The sequence below is a fragment of the Equus caballus genome, chromosome 18 (genome assembly GCF_041296265.1).
Source record: "Equus caballus isolate H_3958 breed thoroughbred chromosome 18, TB-T2T, whole genome shotgun sequence".
NCBI lineage: Eukaryota > Metazoa > Chordata > Mammalia > Perissodactyla > Equidae > Equus > Equus caballus.
Genome location: NC_091701.1, coordinates 80986796 through 80997426, shown reverse-complemented (window position 1 = coordinate 80997426; position 10631 = coordinate 80986796).

Below are 10631 nucleotides of genomic sequence, written 5' to 3'. Positions count from 1 at the left end.
GCTCTCTTGTTGACAGGCATTTCCAGGTGTTTTAGTCATCTTGGGCTGCCATAACAAAATACTGTAGACTAGATGGTTTCAACAACAGACATTCATTTCTCACAGTTGTAGAAGCTGGGAAGTACAAGATCAAGGTGGTGGCCAATTCAGATCCTGGTGAGGTCTCTCTTCCTGGTTTGCAGACAGCTACTTCTCACTGTGTCCTCACACGGCAGAGAGAGAGAGAGAGAGCTCTGATTTCTCTTCTTCTTGTAAGGACACTAGTCCCATCAAAGGGGCCCCACATACATGACCTTGTCTAAACCTAATTACCTCCCAAAGGCTTTGCCTCTAAATGTCATCATATCGGGGGGATAAGGATTCAACATAGGAATTTTGGGCAGACACAAGCATCCAGGTCATAATACCAGGCTTTGCTATTATGAACACTGTTCCTATGAATGTTCGTGTAGATGTCCCCAGGATATCTGCAAAAGTTTCTCATCACTTCACACCAGAAGTGGAATTGCTGGGCTAGAGGTAGGGTGACATTGTATCCTGGATTCCTGGGACAACATCAGTCATGCCTGTTGTCCTAGAATACTTCTTATATATTGCCCTTATCTTCTCCCCATTTGCAGCTTGTTTTCACTTTCTTCAGATAAATAGAAGCTATTAATTTTACTATGGCTGAATTTGTAATTTTTTTTTTTAAGATTAGCCCTAAGCTAATGTCTGTTGCCAATCTTTTTTTTTGTCCTTCTTCTCCCCAAAGCCCCTCAGTACATAGTTGTATATTCTAGTTATGGTCCTTCTAGTTCTGCTATGTGTGATGCTGCCTTAGCATGGCTTCATGAGCAGTGCCATATCTGCTCCCAGGATCCAAACCGGTGAAACCCTGGGCTGCTGAAGTGGAGTGTGCGAACTTAACCACTCGGCCATGGGGCCAGCCCCCTGTAAATTTTTTTAAAGTTAGCGTGTTTGGAATATTGTTTAAGAAATCCTTCTCTGTCTCAAGGTCTAAAAGATATTTGCCTCTGATTTTTGTTGAGAGTTTTAATATTTTATTTTTTCATAGTTAAGCCCTTAATCCATCTGGAATTAATTTTGGTGTACAGTTGATGTAGGGATCCAATTTCATATTTTTCTGTATAGACAATCTTTTTTGTCGTACTCTATTTATTTTCCCACTGGTCTGGCAGGCCACCTCTGTCATATACCCAAGTTTCACACATTTTTGGGTCTACATCCAAGCTCTCTATTCTATTCCACTCTCTATTTATCTGTCCTGATGCCAGTATCATCCTGTCTTAATTACTGTAGTTTCACAGACGAGCATGATGTCTGGTGGGGCAAGTCCTCCCTCCGTACTCATCTTCTTCATAAAAACTCTGGCTATTTTTTTCCTTTTACTCTTTTATTTAAATTTTACAGTAAGCTTGTCAAGTTCCATAAAAGCGCATGTTAGCATTTTGAATGGAACTTTATTGAACTGGGGAGATCGACATTATGCTGTTGTCTTCCAATTTACAATGTGATATATATCCTTTAATTTATTTGGGTCATTTTAATGGCTACTAATGAAGTTTTATAATTCTCCCAGTAGAGGTTTTATGTGTATTTTTAGATTTATTTCTAGGTTCTTGACATCCTTTGAAACTACTGTAAATTTTGTCTTCTCTTTAATTACATTTCCTGGTTGTTTATTCCAAGAGAACAGAAATGCAATTGACTTTTGCTAAACTTGCATATTATTTCTAAAAATTTGCTCATAGATCTTTTTTTGCTTTTCTGTACAAACAGTTATGTCCCCTGAAAATAATGACAGTTCTATTTCTTCCTTTCTATTCCTTCTTTCTTTGTCTTTTTGTGCTGGCTGGGGCCTTCAACACCATGCTGAATAGAAATGATAAGGCTGGACTGTCTTGTTTCATTTCTTATTTTAAAGGGAATTATTCTAATGTTTTCCCTTTAGCATGATATTTTAAAGTTATTATTTTATAGGTATTCCTTATCAGATTAGGGAAGTTTCTTTTATTCCTAATTTACTAAGAGTTTCTCTTTTTTTGAACATTTTTTTATTATGGTAGACTACATATAACATAAAATTTTCCACTTTAACCATTTTTAAGTGTGCAGTTCAGTGGCGTTAAACACCTTCACACTGTTGTGCGAGCATCACCGCTTATTCTTCCAAAACTTTTCCATCACCCCAAAAAGAAACTCTGCAAACATGAAGAAATAACACCCCATTCCCCTTTCCCCCCAGGCCCTGGTAACCGCTAAAGCACTTTCTGTCTCTATAAATCTGCCTATTCCAGATACTTAATGTAAGTGGACTCATACATTATTTGTTCTTTTGTTTCTGGATTCTCTTCCTGGAGCATGTTTTCAACATTCATTCATGTTGTAGCACATATCAGAATTTCACCCCTTTTTATGGATGAATAATATTCCATCACATAGATACACCCCATTTTGTTAATCCATTCAACTGTTAATGGCCACTTGGGTTGTTTCCACATTTTGGCTATTGTGAATAATTATTCAATAAGAGTTTCTTTTTAAATTGTGAATTTATGTTGAATTTTATAAATGTGTTTTTGCCTCTATGGAGAGGATTGAGTGTATGTATTTTCTTCTCCTCTGGTCATGTGTGAATGACATGTCAGTCACATAGGGTCTCAATCATTTTACTTCACACGCACCCTTTCTCAGGAAGCTACTGGAGGATACACTCCTGCAAACTGAGAGTGTCAAGCAAGAAGGAGGAAGACACGGGGGACTGGAAACAGAAGACTCAACAGGGGAGAGGGGAGAAGGGAAGCACCAGGACCACGGTGACAGCTCTGCACCTGGAATCAAGGGCAACCTGGAGCAGGTCAGGAGGATTTATTCAATGGGGTGAAACAGAGGGTGTCTCCATTGTATGCAGATATACCTAGAGGAGGAGAACTTGGAGTTGAATTAGTGGTGACAATGTTATAGCCTTGAGAAAGCAAAATAAGGTAGCTATTGACTTCAGACAAAACAAAAAATGTGTGCAGGCAAGGAAAAGTAATCACAGGATGGTCCATGGCTCATCTGCAACTAGCATTTACTTAGTCATGGATATAAAGGCAGGATACGAATCTATCTAAAACGATGGTGCAATAACTTAAAGAATTGGGGACAGGAAGAGGGCTTGTGTGTGTGGTAGGGGCAAAGGCACTTGGCAAAAAAGAACTAAATCCTCATCTTCTGTGGTGGGAAGTCCATACATATATAACGCCTAGAACAGAATAATCAGGAATTAGAAATACAGTCATGTGCTGCATAACGGCCTTTTGGTCAACAACGGACTGCACATACGATGGTGGTCTGAAAGATTAGCACCATGGAGCCTAGGTGTGCAGTGGCTGTACCACCCAGGTTTGTGTAAGTGCTGTAGAGGAGGAAGAAATTTTCCTCTACTCTTCTAGATTCTTCTGGCTGATCTAAGAATTAAATTGTCATGGGACAGATTAACAGGCAAAAAACAAACAAAAGTTTAACAACATGTATACATCAGAGAAACCCAGGAAAACTGAGTAACTCACCAAGATGGTGGAAGCCCTCCCCTTAAATGTCATCCACAGCTGAAGATAAAAGAAGGTGTTGGGGGTGGGGAGAGTCAGAGACTTCAAAGGGAAGGGAGACAATTCACAGGTAGGTGAAAAGGAGCAAACTTTGGAAAACAAGTGTTTGGCCACAAAGAAACACAAGAACACAGAGGGGAGCCCCACAAACAGGCTTTTCTAGGTTCCTCCCTGTCTACCACCTAGTTCATGTCATGCTAAGGTGAGAGCCTGTTTCCCGAGGCTGGTTTTTTCAGCTGAATTCTTTTAGGCAGTTAAGAAGGAGGTAACAAGAAAAACTTTCTGAGTCTTTTGTTTCTTAAAAATAGCCTAAAATAATGCTAATGTTAAACAGACACACTTTGGGGTGGTAAATTTTGTTCCCCTTCAGTACAACCTATGATGTTCGCACAACCTGCTGTCATCCTGTTCAGCCTCCTGGGCTATTTATTTCAGTTTCTTGATTATCTCCTTTCTCTCTCCACCGGCCCCTTCACATGAACATTTTAACAAACTTTCGTCGCTCCCTTTTTTTTAAAAAAAAGTCCTTCCTTGGTCTCTCAGCTCCTTAAACTACTATTTTACTGCTTTACTTACTCATCCATTGATTTACTCATTCAATATTTGTTGAGTGCCTACTATGTGTCAGTCACTGTTTTAGGTCTTGGGATTCAGTTCCTGCCCTCAGGGTGCTTATAGCCTAGTTGGGAAGCTTATGGTCTAGTTGATCGGGGAAATTAATCTTAAATAGCCTCACGAATAATTCATTGCACTTGTGTTAAGTGACCCAGGGCAGTGCTGTGTGCAACAAGAGAGTGTAACAATGGAACCCGACCTCATGAGGAGTTGGGGGAGAAGATGGGGAGTCAAGAGCCTTCACTGACGATGTGCCATTTGAGCTGAGCCTCGCAGGATGAGGAGTTGGGTGGGTGGGGGTTGGGCTGGGGTTGGGGGAAACTGAACTCCAGGCAGAGGGAACGGTGTGCGTGAGGATCCCGACTTTGGAAGGGGACCTGAAAGTGGGACCATGTGACTGAATCACACTGAGTAAGGGGGTGATGTTGCCAGGTCAGCTTGTGTTTGAAGTTAGAGGGGTATGCAGGGGCCACCTTAGGGCTCAGTAGGGACTTGAGATTTTAGCCCAACCTCTTAGAGAGGTTGTCCACATTCACTTCCTCTCCCCACATATATTCCTCATCCCCCCACACCTGGTTCCCACCCTGGCCAAAGTCATTTTTCTAGGTCACTAATGAGCTCTGTTGTTAAATTCAGTGGACATATTTTTTCATGCAATTCACTTATTTTCATGCAACAGCTGTTTATGAAACACTGTTCCAGGCACTGGGACGTGGCCTCCTGGCACCAGCTGTTCTCTATTGACTGTTCTCTTGAATTATTCGCTTTCTTTGACTTTGTTTTTCTCCCGTTTCTTAGTTAGTCTGTTTCCTTTCCAGAATTTTCTTCTGCCCACTCTTTAAATGCTGGTGTTCCTAGGAGTTCTGACCTGGAGACCTCTTCTCTTCTCACTCTACTGAACCGATGGTAGTTGCCCAAATTTTCTGTGTTCGAGGCCTTGGAATGCGTTGCTCCTTGTCTTGCATGCTTCTCCTTCCCACCCTTTTACTTCACTTGTTAATCCTACTTGTCCTTCAGGCTCTGCTTAATTGCTCCTGCACCAGGAAGGGCTTTCCCTGAGTGGATTATTAACTATCAGAGCTTCAGAAAGCAAATACATGCTCTTGGCATCCAAATGTGGTGATAGAACCCAGATTTCTCTCCTGAGCTCCAGACTCAACTACATACATGACAACCACCTGTGAATGTCCTTCTGACACCTACAAACCAACATGTGCAAAACTGGACTTATCTTCCTTCCAAACCTGTTCCTCCTCGGGCTTGTCAATGTCCATAAATTACATGATTGTTCACTTGCTTGAGCCAGAGTGTCATCATGATCCCTCTTTCCTCCAACCCCCCCTCATTCCCGTCACCAAGTCTTCTTGCTCCAAAATAACTCTGTCCTCTTTTCTCTGTACCCATTACCATTCATTATCCTAGTTGAGTCAATTACTAATTATCACCCACTTGGCTTTTTGGAAGAGCCCCTAGCTGGTCTGCACCACCATTATTGCCCCCTCTCACACATTGTTTGTGTTGCAGTTGTAGGGACCTGGAAATGGCCACCCCAAGATATGTCTCTTTGGCATCAGGATTATTTGAGGCTGATTGCTTTTGATAAACTGGGACAGGGAAGGAGGCTCTGAGGAATGGAACTTGCCCTTTGTTAGGACACATTTACATTTGTAAGGTAAATCTCTATCTGTAAAAGTTGCCTCCCTCTCTGTACCAGGAAGAAGATGACCTTCTCTCTAGAAACTCTTAATCAATACCAAAGGCAAGGACTTAAATCTGCATTTTATTGTGCTAGTCTGGTAACCTCCTGTAACTGACTTCCCTCCCCCTCCCAACGTTGGCATCTCCTTAAAGATTAAGCATCTTTCCTTAGGCTAGGAACTGATTGCTGCGCTCACCTGTGACTGCCCAGCTCCAGACAACAGACTTGCCTCCTGCTACGCCCACGGAGATAGCAGACCCACTACCTGCTGTGTCCATCAAGCACTGTGCTGACGGGGCAATCTTGTGACTATTGCGGGAGGGACATTTCAATCACATGTGAAACACCCTGTTTGGGGGTATATAACCACTGTGTGCACCCCACTTCTTTGGTGCCCTTTCTTCCTTCGGGAAGAAAGGCCCCGGGCCATGGTCCTCATAAAGCTTTGTTTAATTTTCTCTTGCTATTCTGTCTCATGTGACTTTAATTTGTTCTCCGGCCAGACGAACCCACATTTGGGGAGAGGAAATGTCCTCCTCCCCTACACAGTCAAAGAGATCTTTAGAAAATGCAAATTTCCCCCTCCCCTATTTCAAATCCTGTTCTGGCTCCTCAAAACCCTTAGAATAAATGTCAAACTCTTTGAAGTAACTTACAAGACCATGCCAGATCTGCTTCTTATCTTTCCAGCATCATCTCTCCTAACTCTTCTCCCCGCCACCCAGCTTAAACTTCATTCTAGTTCCTTAAATTCTTTTACTGCTGGTCCCTTGCATATGTACTCCCTCTATCTGTGCACTTTTTACTCCACCCTGTTCACTTTATTTGTTATTTCTACTTATCCTTCACCTCTCTGCTTCTACAAAGCAGCCTTCTCTGACTTTCCTCCCCAGGTCTTGATGCGTGGTCCCTCCTATGAGCTCCCAAGGATCCTTTATCTCCCTCGTCATAGCAATTACTAAGTAGTATAGTGGTTGACTTATTGCCAGCTAGGCTGTAAACTCCAGCAGGACAAAGACTGTATCTGTCTTGTCCACCATTGTATCCTGGGTCCCCAGCCCAGTGCCTGGCACTTGGTAATGCTCAGCAAATGTTTGTTCATGGACTAGCTGAATGTATCACCCAATGTTCTGCGGATCTTGGGGCTCCTCTGCGGGGGTGAGCCAGGGTAAAGAATGTTAACAGCTCTATTTGTGGTCTCTTATTCTTTTCAAAGCCCACTTGTGGCCTCCGTTTTTAAGCCCTGGAGCACTAGAACTAATGGACCTAGTTTGTTAGCTCCAGATGCACTCAGACCAAGACATGCTCAAATGAGGAACCACATCAAAGGAGGAAGAAGATGGTGCCAGCTGACAGAGGCACCAAAGGCCCGGACAGTGGAGCGGCAATGCAGAGCCGTGAGCTGCGCATAGCAGGGATGGCTCTGCTTTTGGTTAAAAATGTTTCTAACTTAACTGGGTTGGGTTTCATCTGGGACCACAATAATAAAGTCAGGGAGGTTAGCAGGAAATTCCCAAATCCTTTTAGAGAGATGTTCTCGAAGTGTGGTCCAGGTGCCCTGGTGTTCCGCAAGGCTGCTCTCTGGCAGGGTGAATGTTAGTGCTGGGTTTTTGTTGCTGGTGTGAATTAGTAATTACTCATGATGGTCCTCATTTGGTGTCTCAGTTAAAGCAGGGCCATCCTTCTCTTGAATTCTCTATTTCTGTCAGCATGGTGAGCAGGAGCTGCGAGGGAGGTGTCTTTGCCTTTGAAGAGCATTGTGAACAGGGAAGCTTGAGAAGCATGCTGTAAGGGTGACTTCGCCGACAGAAGGATAGGAGCCAGGAAATCGTCCCATGTCCCATCGTCTCTGTTGCCCAGCAGTCATTCTTCATGGGGCTGGCTGCTAGCCTCCAGCTTCCAGCTGCCTGGAGTGAAAATTGTAGGAGAACTGGAATTACCCAGAAAGTGTGATTTTTTCTGAGGCTGCCACAATGCCGCCACCATTAGGTCAGCAGGAAGTCGCTGTTGATGATAGTGGTGATGATAAGGGTAAATGAGGGCTTCGGCCGGCTGAGCAATTTTAGATTAGGCGCTTTAATAGTGGAAGCAGTCGAGTTACTGTTTCCTACTGTTTCCGCTCTGGAAAGTCCATTCATTCATTCACTCAGTCATCAGTATTTTTTGAGCAACTGCCCTGTGGTAGGCACAGGGCTGGACACAGATGAGACTGGTAAGAAGAGAGAGCTGGTTCCTGACGTCGTGGAACTTACAGCCCCGCAGGATATTAAACAGATAGACTCCCTGCTTCATTACCCATTGTGACGTGTGCTAGAAAGCAAAATAACAGGGCACTCTGAGCAAAAGTGGGGCACCGTAGTTTAGATGGAGGAGTCAGGAAGGTTGCTCTGAGGAAGGCAAAGTTGGGAGGAGAGCATCCCAGGTCGAAGAAACGTGTGACAGGACAAAGCTCCAACAGAACTGAGAGCGAGCCAGGCAGCTGGAAAAGTGAGCTGGGGGGAGACGGTGAGCAAGACGGCGGGGCAGTGATGTGAGAGGCCCCGTGGTGCGGGCCCAGGAAGGCTGTGTCAGGAGGGCTGCGCTTTATCCTGAGAACAGGAGACGGTCGATGAAAAGTTCTAAACAAGAGAATAATGCACCTTTAAAAGATTACTTTGGCATCTTTGTGAAAATAAATCGGAGGCAAGAGTGGGAGCACAGAATAAACAGGAGTTAAGTCTGGACACACTGACACCGCAGCAGAGGGGGCGAACCTGGGAGACACCACCTGAGCGACAAGAGCCTGATGCAGAAGGCCAGTCTGCACGATTCCATTGATAGGAGGTGTCCAGAGAAGATCAAGCTGTGGAGACAGAACGCAGATCAGGGCCTGCCTGGGGCGGGGGAGGAGAATGGGATGAAAATATTCTAGAACTCGAGAGTGGTGATGGTTGCACAACATTGTGAATGTACTAAATACCACTGAATTGTTCACTTTTCGGTGGTTAAAATGGTGAATTTTATGTTATATGTATTTTACCATAAAATAAAGTTAAAAAAGAGAGTGAAGGCAAGGAGACCAGTTAGGAATCCATGGGCGTTGTTCGTGTGAGAGCGGAGGGTGGCGTGGCCTGCGGTGGTGGGAGTGGACAGGGGAGAGAAGGGAATGGATTAGGGGCATATTTTGGAGGTAGAACTACGAGTACTTGATGATGGATGGCGGTGGAGGGTGACGGAGACACAGGTTTAGAGGGTTCCTTCCAGGTTTCTGGTTTGAGCAACTAGCTGGGCTGGAGGGGGTTGGGTGGGAAAACCAGGTGTAGGCAGTGGTGGGGAGGGCAGACCCCGAGCTCACCTTTGGACATGTCTGAGATGCCATGAGACACATGAGGGAGCTGTCAAGTCAGCACTGGGTCTGTAAGCCTGCAGGTGGGCTCAGGAAGACGACCCGGGTTGAGCTGCGTCTCTGGGAGCTGTGGGCCCATCGATGGTGTTGAAAGAGGTGAAAAGAAGTTCAGTCTCCCAAGGAGACTGTGGAGGTGAGAGGAGAGCGCCGGGCCTGAGCCTGAAGAGGTCAGTAGATGGGGAGATGAAGAAGGAAAGTCAGAGAGGATGGTGGCAAGAAAGCCAAGAAAAGAGAGAGTGGAAGGCGTGTTAACTGAGGAGGAAGATGGCGGCATCTGGAACCACTGTGGGATTCTGTGCAGAGATTAGGAGTAAGGACAATAATGAACACTTAAGGACTCACCGTCTACCAGACATGGGCTAAATGCTTTACACCACTTCTCTTAGATAATTCTCCCAAGAACTCTGCAGCATCTCCACTTTACGAATGAGGAAACGGAAGCACAGCTGTCTTGGGCTTGCCCCGGGCCACACCGCTGATAGCAGCGGCGCCAGGTCTCACAGTGGTTCTTACTGACTGGAGGCTCTGCACCCAACCATGGCCCTCACTGCCTTGATTCTTGGCCCATACGGGCAAGGATGGATGTGCCTTAAACTCACCGTTGGTGCTTTAGAGCTTAGATTGGGAGGTCTCACTTTATTGGAGAATAAACACGAAAACCACTTTGTTTTCTAGTAATGCCTACTGGCTGTGCTGTGTTGACCATGACCTGGGCAGCAGGTTCCCTTGGCAACTTCTCAATTGGGTTCCATAATTTTACACTCACTTCTGCTTATTGCAACAGTCTCCTGGTTATTGGAACTTACTCTCATTCATTTTGCAATTTCAACTTCAACTTCAGAGTCCATTCAGAGCTCCTTGCCTCCTCCCAGCCCTGGCCGTGTCCCTGGAGCCATGGCTTGGAGAGGAGGAAGGCGTGGTCTGTTTGCTCGCACACCCTCCCTCTCTGTGCATTTCCCCTGTGTGGTGGTGGTGGCGGGGGTTGGCTGGAGGGATGGGACAGGGGCTTGCTTGCTTTCTTTCAGGAGGTCATTGCCTGGTGCAGATGTTGACCGTGGGTTTGGTGTGGAGAAGTGGAAACCCCAACAAGCCCCCAGGGGTCTGTTGGGAGCTCAGCAATTTCTAAGCTTTGCGAGCCTGGACCCCATCTTTCCGACGTCCCCCAGTGGTGGCCTGGTGCCACATCCTCTTGTTGTCGCCCCGATTTGGCTCATGGCTCAGTGGTGTCAGGTGCGCCTGCAGCCCAGTCTCTCCTCTCCGTGGCCTCATTGCTGGGCTTACGGCAGAGGTAGATGCATCTTTAGTTCTTCTGACGCTGGCACTCTCGTTCCAGCCA